General features: G+C 45.6%; 1 long non-coding RNA gene across 1 annotated transcript in view; it reads left to right on the plus strand.

Annotated features, from left to right (window-relative positions):
• Positions 1-7,255, plus strand: part of LOC142814043 (uncharacterized) — an 83,379-nt gene extending 76,124 nt beyond the window's left edge. Inside the window, exon 2 of the long non-coding RNA XR_012894786.1 lies at positions 7,043-7,255. This is a non-coding gene — a long non-coding RNA (uncharacterized LOC142814043). The remainder of the gene's footprint in view (positions 1-7,042) is intronic.
• The last annotated feature ends 8,841 nt before the right edge of the window (positions 7,256-16,096 follow it).

A 16,096-nucleotide genomic window follows, 5' to 3' on the forward strand; every position in this document is an offset into this window, starting at 1 on the left:
GAAGTACAATAACTTATACATATAATGTTTTTAAAATAAAAACAAAGGGTAGTTTCACAAGAGCAAGAACTACGTTTTCAAAGTCTTTTTCAACGGCTCAAAAAATAACGAACCCATTAAATGAGTGAAATTGTAGCAAGAGCTAAATATGTATTTTAAGAACCTGGAAACATTAAAAAATATTTATTCTCCAAAGTTCAAGCTGTCCGTAATATTCTGCCCCAAGGGAACTCATTTCTCTAAGCGCACTAGTATTTATTAGTTAAATCTACGTTTATTGTGGTAACACGGTGCGAAAAACTTGTATTCGAAAAATACTAGTGCTTGTATAAAGAAGCGCGAAAGAACAAGTCCAAGCTTCGAGAAATTTCTTCACGCCTCACACATATTATCGTCGTTCCTGTCGACATCTCCTTGCCTTTTGCTCTTCCAGCCCCGCCGCCACGGTGAGGAAACATACCCTTTCTGCCACCAATTTAAATGTCGAAGCGACTCTCGTTCAGTAAGTCTTTTTTCAGTGTAAGTGTATAAAATTTGGAGTTGCGAGGTGTTTTAGGGAAATGCTTTTGCTACATCTTTCATGTTTCCCCTTTTAATAGTACGTACACATTGCCAGAAGACATGAACTGCTCTGTTTGAAGAGCTGGTAGCGGGAAACCATTTCGCTTACGGGCGACAGTTTTTAGGGTCTGACAGAAGACATGTTACTTTCGGTGAAGTGGTCGAGGTGGTGTGGGTCGGCTCGGCGGCTTGTCAGACGAAATGCCCGAGCGGAGAGCACACGCCGTATCCTGAAGCTGCTGTATATGTCTACTTTATTAAAACAACGCTGAAAGGTTCATATATATATTTTTTTTAATTCGGCTTGAAGTTAAAGAAAAGATTAATTATTTTTGGGGATAAGCGTTAGCACGATAGTTTTCACTGAAAGCTGACTGTTTGACGTTGTGAAAATAATCAATTCTCACTTCAAAAATGAGTCGTGACAAAATAAAATGAAGTATCTCTCGATGATAGGGTTCGAGTTAAATTTTAACCATAATTTCATACTAATTGTTGGCATGTCACATTTTAACATATCTGGCAGCAATGTTAATAATATTGTTACGGGGAAGATTTATTCACCGAGAGCTGGTCTTGCTAACGGCTTAGAGAGCGCACAGTCAAGCAGGCCAATGGGCGAAGCTCGAGAGTCCAACCCACTACAACCACGTTGTCGTCTTCTTCATTTGGGTGCCGATTCAGCTGTGTCGGGGCGACAGTTACAAACACGTATCATCACCCCGGCCCGTAAGGCACCGTCTCGGTGCCTGTTAAATGAGCGAGTCGGCGTTGTAGGGCTTGAGACGAGAAACGTGGACTACTTCCGTTCTGGATGCAGCAGCTGATGAGTTTGGGTAGCGGCAATCTCGTAGGTCACAGGTGTGACCTGACGAATGACTCGGTAGGGCCCAGCGTATCGCGATAGTAGTTTCTCGCAGAGGCCAACACGTCGAAATGGGAGCCACAGGAGAACTAGAGAACCCGCAGAAAAAACGGCATCTCTATGTCGACGGTCATAAAGAGACTTCTGTGCTGTCTGCGACGACAATAACCGAGCACGCGCTACCGCACGTGCCGAGAGGGCACGGGTGATTGCATCCTGAGCGTACGAGGTGGCGGATGGGTGGTCTGATGAAAGCAGTGTGTCGAAGGGCAGTAAGGGATGACGTCCGAAGAGTAGATAAAAAGGGGAGTAGCCCGCTGTTTCATGACGCGATGAGTTATAGGCGAAGGTTACGAATGGAAGAGCTATGTCCCAATCAGTGTGGTCGGTAGATACGTACATGGAAAGCATGTCCGTCAATGTGCGGTTTAGTCGCTCTGTAAGGCCGTTAGTCTGAGGGTGGTAAGATGTGGTGAAGTTGTGACGGGTAGCACAAGATCGGAGTAGATCATCAACCACACGAGATAGAAAGTAGCGACCACGGTCTGTGAGCAGGTGAGTCGGAGCGCCATGCTGAAGAATAATGTCATACAGCAGGAAGTCGGCAACGTCGGTTGCGCAGCTGGTTGGTAGCGCTCGAGTGATTGCACACCAAGTGGCATAGTCTGTGGCCACTGCAATCCATTTATTTCCAGTTGTAGAAGTAGGAAAGGGGCCTAGCAAGTCCAACCCCACTCGATAAAATGGCTCGGCTGGAACTTCAATAGGTTGAAGTAGACTGGCAGGGGGAGTCGTAGGCTTCTTTCGGCGCTGGCAGAGGTCGCATGATGCGACGTAACGGCGAACAGAGCGGTACAGACCCTTCCAGAATACTCGTCGTCGAATGCGGTCGTAAGTTCTGGAGACTCCTAGATGTCCAAAAGTTGGAGCGTCGTGGAATTGTCGCAAAACATCCTTTCGCAGGTGATGCGGTACGACGAGTAAAAGTTCCGCGCCTTCGGGGTGTAAGTTGCGGCGGTACAAAACGTTGTCTTGAAGCAGGTATCTGCTAAGAGAAGGGTCAGCATAACGCGATTGAAGGCGGTCAATGATGGTGAGCAGCGATGGATCTCGGCGCTGTTCGTCAGCCACGTTCAGAAAGTCAGTGATGGCTAAAACGCAGGCATCGGATTCCAAATCAGTGGAGCTAGGTGGATCAACAGGGTGCCGGGATAAGCAGTCAGCATCGCTGTGTAGCTTTCCAGATTTGTAAACAACCGAGAACGTGTACTCCTGTAATCGAAGTGCCCATCGGCCAAGTCTTCCTGTAGGGTCCTCAAGCGTCGACAGCCAGCAAAGCGCATGATGGTCCGTGATGACTGCGAACGGACGTCCGTATAAGTACGGACGGAATTTCGCAATAGCCCAAACGAGGGCTAAGCATTCCCGCTCAGTCACGGAATAATTTTGTTCCGCTTGCGACAAAAGGCGGCTAGCGTAGGCTATCACACGGTTGGTGCCATTCTGTATCTGAGCGAGTATAGCACCAATGCCATGGCCGCTTGCATCGGTGCGAAGCTCTGTTCGAGCCGCTGGATCAAAATGAGCCAAGACAGGTGGTGATGTGAGGGCGGTAATTAGCGACGCGAAGGAATGTTTTTGGTCTCTTCCCCAAGAAAAGGCCACATTCTTTTTGAGGAGATCCGTGAGGGGCCTAGAAATATCCGCGAAATTGAAGACGAAGCGGCGGAAGTATGAGCAGACCCCAATAAAACTGCGAACTTCTTGTGTGGAACGCGGAACCGGGAATTCTCGGACTGCACGGACTTTGTCAGGGTCGGGTTGAACACCAGTGGTGTCAACAAGGTGGCCGAGTAGTTTAGTCTGCCGACGTCCAAATGAGCATTTCGACGAATTCGGTTGGAGACCAGCACAACGAAAAACGTCAAGAATTGCCGAGAGACGAGACAGGTGGCATTCGAAGGAGGGCGAGAAAACTATTACATCATCCAGATAGCAGAGGCAGGTCGACCATTTGAAACCGCGAAGAAGAGAGTCCATCATACGTTCAAAAGTAGCCGGGGCATTGCACAACCCAAAAGGCATAACCTTGAATTGGTAAAGGCCGTCGGGTGTGATGAATGCTGTCTTCTCGCGGTCGCGGTCGTCGACCAAAATTTGCCAGTATCCGGATCGAAGGTCAATGGACGAGAAATAGTTGGCGCCGTGGAGGCAGTCGAGCGCATCATCGATTCGAGGTAAAGGATAAACGTCCTTCTTGGTGATCCAATTCAGGTGGCGATAGTCGACGCAAAAACGCCAGGTGTTGTCCTTCTTTTTACCTAAGACCACAGGGGAGGCCCAAGGACTCGATGAAGGCTCAATGACGTCTTTACTCAGCATTTTCTCGACCTCCGTCTGTATTACTTGGCGCTCAGCATGTGACACGCGATAAGGGCGTTTGTGGAGCGGACTGGCGTCGCCGGTGTCGATGCGGTGGGTTACGGCACTTGTGCGGCCCAGGGGACGGTTGTCGACGTCAAAGATATCTAGGTAAGAAAATAGAACACCCCGGAGCGCCACAACTTGGGAAGGTAAGAGTTCGCTGGATATCATTTTGTCGAGGAACGCCTTATTTTGCGACGTGATGACAGGTTTCGTCATGGTCTTAGTGTCAGGTGTAAAAGAACAAATCGAACATTCATCAAGGGTGGAAAGATCGGCTAAAGTGATCCCTTGGGGAAGCACTTGCGTCGACGTAGAGAAGTTCAGAACTGGAAGTAGCACCGTGTTGTTAGCAACAACCACTATAGTATGTGGTAGTGCGATGTGGTGCGTAAGGACAAATCAATGAGGGGAGCTACCAGATAGTCTCCATCAGGAACGGGCGGGAATGGCGACAGAGGAATGTACATAGCAGCCTGGGGCGGTAGCCGTAGAGACTCCACGGATCGTAGCCGAGTGCGACTGGGAGGAGTGAAATCGGAGTACAAAGGCAATTCGAGCCGTAAGATACCGGTAGAACAATCGATGAGGGCGGAGTGGGCGGTTAAGAAGTCAATTCCAAGGATGACGTCGTGTGGGCAAGCATCGAAGACTGCGAAGAGAACGGAAGTGTGGTGACCAGCAACAGTAACGCGGGCAGTGCACATAACAAGCACCGATGTTCGACATCCGTTGGCAACCCGAGCAGTAGAGAACATAGCTGCTGTGAGAACCTTTTTCAGGCGAGATCGAAGTGTAGAACTCATAACAAATACTTGGGCACCAGTGTCAATTAGAGCAGTAACGGCGCGGCCATCAACGAACACCCGAAGTAAATTGCGTCTTGAATTTGTAGCCGGTTGAGGGTTTTCGTTCCGAGTCGTCAACGCAGCGCCACCTCCAGGAGCTGCACTCGTCAGTTTCCCGGGGAATGGTCAGAATAAGCCGGTGACGGAGAGCGGCGGCGTTGAGGGGAGCGTGACGGCCGACCCTGAGGTGACGGCGAGCGGCTAGACCAGTTTCTCTGGGCGACGACGTCAGCGTAGGACGGTTCGGAGCGTAGAAATGAACGGCGAGCTGAAGGGTCCAGAATTTGGTCATCCGAAAAACTGGGTTGCGAATAGTGTCCGCGGTCCTGACGGCGATCTGCATTACGAACGCTTGGCCGGAAATACCACCTATTGCGGCGATGGCGAGAGATGTGCCCAACTCGAGAGCAAGAAAAGCAGATGGGTCGATCATCGTGCGTGCGCCGCTCAGATGGATTTCGGTAGCATGGTGGAAACCGAGGAGTCGAAGCTGCCGCAGCGACAAGTGGAGCAGAGTGGTGGTCAGCGTTGTGGACGGGTGTGCTCATGGGCTGCGGCATAAGTCTGGTGGGCTGGGGAACTTGGACGCCCAGGTTAGCAAACTCTTGACGTACGACGGCTTGAATAAGCGAGACTGTTGCCCAGTTGTCTTGCGCAGGGGGCTGATAGGAAGCGGGTGCCATGGCTTCCAGCTCCTGGCGAACAATCCTTGCGATATTAGCAGGAGGCGCAAGTGAACGGCGCGCTGCAGAAGCCTCGCAAGACGAAGTCGCAGCAGTGTTTGGTAGTCTCGCGATGTGGTGGGTGATTCGCCTGCTTTTAGCCTGCTCAAATCGCCGGCATTCAGATATGATGGAGTCGACAGTGGTGCAGTTCTTGCACATTAGTATGTTGAAAGCATCATCAGCAATGCCTTTCAACACGTTGCTGATCTTGTCTGCCTCGGACATGTTTTTGTCAGTCTTCCGGCACAGAGCCAGTACGTCTTGGATGTACGTGACGTACGACTCCGTCGATGATTGAACACGCGACGCGAGTTCCTGCCTGGCTGCCATCTGACGAGCAACTGACCGACCGAACAAATCGCGAAGCTTTTGCTTGCATGTGTCTCAGCTGGTTAATTCTTCTCCATGCGTCTCATACCAGGCGCGTGCCGTACCCCGTAGGTAGAATATAATATTTGCCAGCATAAGCGTTTCGTCCCACCTGTAGTGCTTGCTGACGCGCTCGAATAATGCGAGCCATTTTTCGACGTCCGTGCTGTCCGTCCCGGAAAACGTGCCAGGGTCGAGAAGATGGGGGGGAATCACAGGTGATGGAGCCGGCGTGGATGGCGAGGCCTGAGTGCCAGTTTCAGGCATCGCGGCTGGACAAAGCTGGCGTCCACTGTGGAGTTCCAGAGCCGGGTTGTGTGAAGACCCAGCACCTTCCACCAAAAGATGTTACGGGGAAGATTTATTCACCAAGAGCTGGTCTTGCTAACGGCTTAGAGAGCGCACAGTCAAGCAGGCCAACGGGCGAAGCTCGAGAGTCGAACCCACTACAACCACGTTGTCGTCTTCTTCATTTGGGTGCCAATTCAGCTGTGTCGGGGCGACAGTTCCAAACACGTATCAATATGTTAATTATTCAATGTACTCTCGAATGGTACAGTGCTGGATCACAATAAAATTATTGCAACAAGCCCATATTATGCAAAAATGAAAATCGAAAACTGCATTTGGGGTTGTTACGAACTTTCGCACTTGCATAAAATCATTTCCTAAAAGAAAACTTTGTGCCTACTACATCCAATCTGGAATTCAGCTTACAGGTAAATTGGTGTTGCAGTATGGCCTTCTGTCACGGTTCGTTTTATAGAATGGCGTCAAATAAACAGGAAAATAAAGAAATTATTAAGGGCGTTTAGTGACCACAATTTTAAATTCCGAAATTTGGTGTACTGCATATGGCTAGGCAATAACATGCGTTTCACATGGCGTATTTAGAGTATACCCAAGAAGTGACAACCCTCGTGGCCAACAATTGCTCGAATAACCTCGTCCTGTTTCGGTTTTTCAGGCCTAGTGAAATTCAGGCCTTTTGTGTGCCTAATTACTATTTAGTCCTACACAAAAGTTTTGATAGCTTCGGACAAACTTTGAAATTGTCCGGCTACTAGACAAAAGATAAGCACTGCATGACGTTTGAAGTAAGAAATACAAGATGCGTTTCTGCTGCAACTACGCAAAGAAGCGCGTTAATTGGCGAAGCCACTGTTCCGCTGAAACAGTTGTATAGAGCCTTCGATACGTACTGTTGATAGTAGGCTAATTATTTATAAATATTTGATTTGCATACACAGATACACAAGGACACTGAGGAAAGAGGGAGAGAGCAAGCTGGCAACTGCTACCTGGAGGGGAACAACGCCTGCTCACTCTTTCGGGAGGAGGGAAGAAACAGAGGAAACAAAGATTAGAGGGGAGAAAGAGGAAAAAAGAAGAGGAAGGAAAAAATAAAATGATGAAGACTTCGACAAGTATGAGTAAAAAACATAAAAAAGATTGTCTATAAATGGGTTGCAATGTCCGTTTGGTTCATAAATGCTAAAAACATTGAGAAATCCCTCTTGAGGGGCTAAAAAAAAAGATTGGCGACTTTTGCAATAAGCTGTCCTTGAAACAGCAAGATTGAACGTTTCTGATCAGTAACTGGCCGGATCGTAGGTTGTTTGTAGGCATCAGCTAGCTGATCCAGGTTCTAGGTTGCTTCCAGATTGCTTCTGAAGTAATTTTCAGCGGAAAGACGTTTGAGGGACAGACATTCTTTATTGTGCGGTATGAAAAACAAACCCTCAGCTCGTGCCATAGATATATAGCAGCCAATCGAGTCACATACAGTCACCTAGACGACACGGTAGTCTAAACTTCCGAATGAGGAACTCATGCTGAGACTAAGCGTTCGCTAATTTCATGGATCTACGCGCACGTGGTGTTTGGCGTCGGCCTTCAATCGGTTAGAAGTATCCTCGCAGCCAGTGTTGTATTTCCCCTTCCCTCCTATTCTCTGCTTGTACGTACTCAGGGTCATCTGATCACGGCCGTAACTTCGCAGCCATGTGTTGGTTTAAGTCTTGTCTTCATAACTTCTGGTAAACCAGTGGTAACTAGTGATATTTACTCAATTTCTGTGGCACATACTTGTTATTGTGATTGTTTTCTGAATCAAATGAGTTGAAACAGCTTGCCCAATAACTTATCTGTTACAAATAGGAAAACAAAATCTTTAGTGACCATACTGCAGCATGACTACAGCATGGCTAACCAGCTCATTAGTAATGCTTCATCTTGTAATTCACATAAGACAGCGCAGAGACTTTTCCTTCGGAGTGCATCGGGACGTGTGAATGACTAGACCAATGTTTGGAGGTGCCTCCCATCCTCCCTCTCCTCCCTACTAACACCCAGGTCTTCAAGGAGGTGCTTCAAGTCTTTGGGAACACTAAACACGAACACCGGCTTTAAAAGCCGCCGGGCAAGTCCTCGGCCGTGAACTCCATTTTCCTGTTCTTCCCCGCTCCTCTTCCCGCTTTTATTTCCTCATCCTATTCTACTGTATACGCTGGGACGTGCTCCCATTAGGGGTTGCAGAAATAGTATCTGTTCCTCTCTTCTTCTCCTTCTTTCCTTTCTCTTTTCTCTCTTCTTCCCACTCCTTCAATCGCTAGTGCCATGTCAGTGCGCGGTGGTGGTGGGTGGCCAGTGCGTCCCATTTCACTGCTACTAGCAGTTGCTTTCTGAAAGTCTGTTGAGAAAAACAACGGGTTGCACGCCGTATAGTTCAGAAAGGTCAATTTTGCTTGGTGACATATTTAACGGTCTCCGGCTGTAGTAGAAAACAAAATTGGAGGTGAAAGAGTTTTCGTACCGGCACCAATTTTGAAAATAGGCATTTGTAGACCTTCATAGTACTTTAAGCAAAAACGTCAGAAATAAGGATTCATAGACTATATAAAAACACTATGAAGGTTCTCCCTAACATCTAATGTATGCTCATATATTAAAGGGGCACGATAGGAACACAAAGAACGAAATAGGCATTTGCCTATAATCCCATCTCTACTCACGGCCCACATTTCGGTTAATGTGCGAGGGGGTTACACTCACTGTTTTTCACAATTTTCGCACATGTATGAAGCTATATAGCTCTTTCCGGAAATAGTATATTACTATGGTCCTTTTATTCTTCCTAAAGATTGGCTTCCACTAGGAAAATATACTTTCTTCGGGTGTAACACGCATATGTATAGCCAATGTTTCTACGTAAATATTCGCAAAGCCACCGTTGTGAACAGTAGATGAATGAAAACCGTATAGTTTCGTACTATGAGGAAACTATGAGCTGAGCTTTGGTTGTGTGGACCAAATACTTTCTTAGTTATGCATGTAACATCAAAAGAGGTTACTCATAAAGACTTACAACTGTCGCAGATAATATATTTTATACGCATCCGCTGTGATTAGGAGAAATTACCAAAAGCATTGCATCTCAACGGGATATTAAGCGCCATGTTATGCACCACCGGCATTTACATGACACGGCAAAGAATCTTGCTGCTTCGTGTTTTGCCATTCCATTATTATGCTTTGATGCCTCGAGTGCGTACCGGGATATTGAAGTTGATGCAGTAGTAATGATCCTGTCTTTATTTCGCTCCACAACTTTTTTCGAGGATCTACCCCAAAAATAATTTCTTCTCACATGTGTGCGCTACGATACCGTAAAAGTGAAGTTAATTGCTTAATTTTCTGCAATCTAAAGCACATTGAATAAAAAATACTGCAATCAAGTAGAAGCTAAAATAAGCAAACGGGAAAGGTATTTCAAGTATTTCAATAAAATTTGATTTTTGAGGGCGTCGCGCTTACAGAATGATTCGCTTCTGAAAGTTAATATTGTAAAGAGGAGAAACTGGCTTCGCAAAAATTTGTATTAAGCACGAATAGAAAAATAATGAGCCATTGAAATGAATTTATGCCCAGTGAAAGGCAGGGAAATTAAATACATAAATGACACAAAGCTGCTACTGAAATTCAGAGCATACGTTTCCTTTTGATGACCAGCCACACTCTTCAAGAATCGCTTGTTTTTAACCTCCAAAGAGACATTCTGAGAGATCTCGAAACGACAAACTTTCGCTGCAGTCTTTGGTCATTGACCTGTTCTGTTATAATAGCGCTTTTATGAAGCTTCACTTCCGAGCTGCTTCGAGGCGTCGGACGCGTTGGCCGTCTATACATGGCAGAGCAGTATATCATTCGGGAAATTGCGTTTTCGTTCAGTAACAGTGTGTGCGTGCTTCAATGAAAGCATATGGATATTGCAACCCTGGTGGATGGGGAGCCTGCAGTCATCAAGCGCACTGAGCTAAGTGACGTGTTTTGTGGCCTGTGAGAGAGCCAATAAGGTGTGAGATGGTGGAAGCCTGCCTGCAACGTTAGTGCCATAACAGAGTGCAGCAGAGAGATGATAGATCGTTGGAGTGAACAATATGAGGTGAGCCTAGAGGGGCACTACTAAACATTGCTCTGTGTAAATTTTTATTATAGCCTCTCACGCGTTCGTTAGCAGTGAGGGCTGTAGGCGGTCACTGTTACTATTTCTGGAAGGCTACCCCTGCACACTTTCTAGAAGGCTGTAGGAGAATTGAATTTTCGAGAGATTCTGCACACACAGCCGCGAAAATGGAGGCCTCCCATGGCGGTATGTTTAGCGTGAGCAAAAAAATGATAATGCTATCAAAAAGAACACCGACATCACTGAACTCTTACATTTTGCATACCTACACGGTATTGATGGTGTATGGGACTGATACAATAGATGTTTTGCGAGATATACTCATAAAGTCTTTGAGTTATACAGGGAAAGGTTATTGTTGTCACACCATTCAGAGAAAAACACAAATCTGACTGCACATTGGGACAGTCAGGGACTGAGTCACTTTCCTTAAATATCTGGACGTTATAGGCATACAGAAGAAGACGAGAATAACGAATTGGATAAAAAACGTGGTCAGCTAAAATTAAAAATAGGAGTGGGACAAATACAAAACCTCCAGGTTCTCCACTAGTAACTGTGTACAACAACAACAACAACAACATTAATAATAATAATAATAATAATAATAATAATAATAATAATAATAATAATAATAATAATAATAATAATAACAATACTAATAATAATGACAGCTTTTATTGCTTCAAATAAAACAAGAAAGACGTTTGGCAATTAATGGCAAACTAGCTTGATCTATTAAGCAGATAGCTGTGAATGGAATTTACAACAGATGAGTAAGCATCAAAGTTGCCAAGTTCCACCAAAAAAAAAAGTCACAGTTTTTCGCGAGGGCAGAGGAAAGAATGCGATGGAAATAACTTGGAATGTAACGATGAGAACAGATAGCAGATCGAAACGTACAGCGCGCTGCTGACGCACAAAGTGCGCATGAAAACAAGACACACAGGACTAAAAATAACTAATAATGTTTGCAACCCGACGCTTAACGCTCTGTTTAAAGAAAACGACATACGAAACGTTATCACAGGTACAGAATGAGCGCAAACTAACGACTGCGCCAGTTACTTCGCAAAGTTTGAAAAGCGCGCTCCTCTCGCAAACGGGACCTGCCCACTGAGCGAAGTTGACCTTCGTGGCCTAGGTAACTAACGCAACCATTCCGGTGAAAGGCCAAGGAACACGGTTCTCCCCACCGAAGTATAAGCGCGAGTGCACAAGTACCTAAACGCCCGCGCCGATGCGTGGGGCAAAGTACGCATCGAATATTAGCGCGCGTCAGCGCATCGAGACGAGTTGGGTGCCGAGCGCGGATGGCTGTTCTTTTTTTTCGTGAGTTTTCCCATATATAGAGACGTATTCATATACGGTACATGACGGCAGCGTTGGCAACAGTAAAAACTAGCTGACACTGTCCATACAATTGCTATCGCAATAAAACATTGAGCGGCCGACTACGTCAAAAGTCTTGCTCAGGTCACGAGGGACCCTGTTAACCTATCCTCTCGGAAATAGGCGGGGCTATTTGCGTCATAAAACTGGCAAGATGCGTGGTAGTCGAGCAGCCAGGGAGAAGCCCGTGTTGATTAGGAATCAATGAATTTTTAATGCTAATAATAAATATGCTGTAGAGAGCCAGCTCAAAGAATTCGAATGTTGCACACAGTAGAGAAATTGAACAATAAAAACATCAGTTTTTCAGCCCAACATAAATACTGTAAATACACGCATAGTTTTTCACTTCCGGGGAATGTGGAAGAATTAGAACAGTCAATAAATATTGCACCGGGTACTTGGGGTAAATATACTACCATGATCGTTTGCTATGGGTGAAGCGATGCTATCTGGGCCACACGATATTAAGCGCCTAATGTATGAGCATATCAGCTTTTCTTCCACTGACAGACCACTAGATATGTCTGTGTTTGTCTTGTTGTCTTATCTGAGTCCTGGAATCTGAGGCCTTACAAACAGATGAAAAATGAGTGGGGAAACAGTCAGCGACCGCATTCTTTTCGACACCGTCTGAGCCCATTAGCCTGAAGACCCCTTCCCCCTCCCTTTTTGCTTCATTGTTTGCGTACATGCTTCGAAAACTCAAATGGCCTGTCAAAAGCGTTTGTTTTCTAACAAAGCAATGCGTAAACTGTGTCCTGTTTCATAGCAGTTTAGAGAGAGTTCGAAAAACGGAACTCTTCCTTCCACATGCCGAATGGAGAACATTTACCATTCTTGTGGGCGGCATCTTTATGCTTCAGTGCATTTATAGGTTCAGGTTATAATGAGGGCGGATATTTACGATGCTTAGGTTTACATTGCGGAACAAACACACGCATGCCACTTAACACAGGCTCTATAAAATTCTCAACTTCTTCATGGACATTTGGCTTGTGAGTAACCTCTGACCCATTAACAGCTGGCAAGTATTGATAAAAGCTTTTGTAGCCAAGTCTATTGAAGCAAATCTAGAAGATTGGTTAAAATGACTACTGTAGCTCGTTTTTTCAACGCAGTCATATAGTATTACATTAGGTGGTGGTTGAAATTCGTCAGGACTAATAATAGAGTTGTCGGAGCATAAAACTTCAACAGGTTGAACTTTTGATAGGCAGAGGTCAAACCCGTTGTTTGTGCAATTTACGACTGTGCTATATTGCAGTATATTACAGCACCAAAAATGCAAGAGAAGCCTGTTGATTTTCACATTCAAGTGTATATAATGAAACAAAATAAGCGTGCATCAGCCAATTTTAGTCACATTGGAGTCATCCAGAGGAATATTTTGGGACCACTAAGAGGCGATATCACACGTGTAGTAGAAGACATGACTTGGTGAAACACGGCAAGGTGAATGCTGAGGGGTAAATAGAAATATGTGATCAACAATTTTTCAAGGCCCTCAAAGCTGACTTGTAAAAAGATCAATCCTTCAAAAGAGTTTTTTTACCACGTGACTTCAACCTTCCTGCTTCGGCGACTTCTGTCTTCCAATCAGTACAGCTTCTACTTCCAGTGGACGCCACATTTGTTTTTACTTTTTTTCAAAGATTTGTATGGTTATATCTCTCTTCATGGTTGACTGTAATTTTGGACTCTTTCTTCAGTAGTATATTCAAGTCATCCTATTTAAATTAGCCGACGAGGCCTGTTGCGCTCCACAAACGAAGCTCTAGTGTCCGGCTACTATCTTCACTGCGTAATAAATTATTGAATACAGACCGCCAGCAATCTGGGGCTTACGCTAGCAGTATGAATCCCTGCGGCAGTGTGAGTCTGCAAATGTAGGTGGTAGGTATACGTACAAAGACTGCCATTTCTCCCGGCTTCGTTTTCTGGCGAGTGTGTTAGCTTACGGCGTTAACATTGAAGTCAAAAGAATAAAAAACACCGGACCACATGAGATGCTGTGCACTGACTTGACTGTAAAACTTGATACTCCAGGAACGTCGTCTTGAACAAGCGCCGAATCTTAAACGAAGCCCACACTTTTATGTATCTGCTAACTGGAGAGAAAATAAAAATCGGATGCGTTCTAGTCACAAACAGGTTGTAACACCAACTGGAATCCTTTTGCAAGCAATCCACATATATCTCACGTATGCTATTATGACTTGAGATGGGAGGGCCGCTATCTGCACAATGGAGCAATGGATAAAAAAATTATCGTAAGATTGCCATAAAGACGCGAATTGTGGCCTTTGCGACATTAATTTTATTCGTAAATTTTTGTTGTATTGCCTACAAGCAAAACATTATACAGATAAAGAAAATGTCTTGTTAATAAGCTACCAGTCTGTGTATTTAGCACAAAATTCTATTCTCTTCTCACAGCGAACAAGTGTGGCTTTTGGCGAGGCCTTGCAAACATTGTGTTGTTTCATGCTTTGCGGCGCAGTGGGATGCCACCTAATATCACAGCAGGTTACGAATCAGCGTACGGCGCTTCACAATTTGCGATAGCGACTCTATCACAGTGTACATGGCCGCAGTTAAATGATGAATAAAAATACATGTGGGAACTTTGTATTCAGGCGCGTATGGTGCAGTTAGTGGTTATAAAAAGCAATCTCGACACTTCCATACGGCTTGACGAAAAGTGAGACCTCAGCCGCGACGCTGACCTAGCGACTAAGGAAAGCGGCGGCTGACCCCTAGGTGACGCAAGCGAATCTCGGCCGTGGCAACCGCATTTTCGATAGAGGCGGAAACGCTTATAATTATCTGCACGTTAATGAACCACAGGTGGTCTAATTTTTTGGAGACCTCTACTATGGCATCTCTCAAAATCAAATGGTGGTTTTTGGACGTTTGGAGACTTGTTCTGGCAGTTCTTGCAATCATCCGACGAAGTGCAGAGTAAATTCCTGGGTAGTGTTGGTGCAGATGTGACTTTGGTGATGCACCCACTGGACCACACCCTGCGGGGCCACTACACTCAAACGATATTACTTTGGTCCTGTGCAGGTGTCAACTGATCGGAAACTGCGCACACGAACGGCATCACCTATAGCGAATGCGGTGTCGCGACACGGGTGATGCCTTCTCTTGACAAACTAGCGTTGGCGCTCTCTGTTCCTGAACGCTGGTCGTACGTATCAGGCCTTGTCTGGTTCGTAGGCGTTTTCCTAGAAGCGATTGGGAAAAAAAAACTTCCTGACGTAGCACGAGGCGTGTTACGATATGTCAGAACAAATTAAGCTAACTCCTCCCTGGTTCCCTTAGGACTGATCTTGCGAACCGCTAACTTCATTCTGAGCAAAACGCTCAGCCCGGCCGGTGCTGCTTGGGTGATACGGTGCAGTCTTTACGTACCTATTGCCCATTTGCTTGAGGTAGGCTTGTAATTTGGCAGAAATTGACTGGCGGTCGATGTCAAACAAGTGTTTATTAAACTTATATTCTGCTGAAAAGTTTATAAATACAAGCAGTGATTGCCTCTCATGTAGTGGTGGTCATGAGATACACTTCTGGTCACTTGAAATGGGGGTCGACTAATACTAGGTATGACATACCTTTTACGGCACCAGCAAAGTCCACGAGTAGGCGTTGCCATGGACGCGTTGGCCATGACCAAGAATGAAGCGACGCTTCGACTGGCAAACTTCGTGTCTCTACGCATGCGTGACAAGACCCAACACATCTGTCAATGTAATGATTGATATTTGGTCACCACACACAGCTTCTTGCAAGCTCTTCCGTGCGTTCCACTCCCACATGTCTCTCATGTAACCCACTTAGGACAAATGAACGGAATTTTCGTGTTACCACCACACGCATTCCTAACATGAAACAACCTTGATATAAGAAAAGCTCTAGTTTCCTACAGTAAAAATGGTTTCAGATTGGCAAACACGTGATAAGGCCAGCCATTCAAAATGTACGGCACTTTTTCACGAAAAACTGGATGCCGTGGTTTTTCTTCCGTGTTCTGTTTACTACAAATCGGCATGCTGTCCAAACGTAAATCCAGAAAGCCTCCTGCCCCGTCTAATCCCGTTCGCTCAATCGGAAGCCGCTATAAACAGTCAGCCTCGACGTTATACTGTGAAGAATAAAACGAACAAAAAGAATATGCAAAAAACATGTCTGCCCAGCGTTATAGTCTGGCAGCTGCGATGGCAAAAATGCCCATTTCGTGGCCAAATATTGTCTCAAGTGCCTTGTGATCTGTACGCAACACAAAACTTCATGCGCAAACGTCGTAACGACATTTCGCAACTAAAAAAAAAAACACCAGTGATTCTTTTACTAATTGGCTGTAACCTTGTTCAGCCTTCGTAAATGTGCATGAAGAAAGCATTGAGTGAGTTTGAGACAAAATGTGAGACAAAACGGCGCC

The sequence above is a fragment of the Rhipicephalus microplus genome, chromosome 4, assembly GCF_043290135.1.
Source record: "Rhipicephalus microplus isolate Deutch F79 chromosome 4, USDA_Rmic, whole genome shotgun sequence".
In the NCBI taxonomy this organism is placed as follows: Eukaryota; Metazoa; Arthropoda; class Arachnida; order Ixodida; family Ixodidae; genus Rhipicephalus; species Rhipicephalus microplus.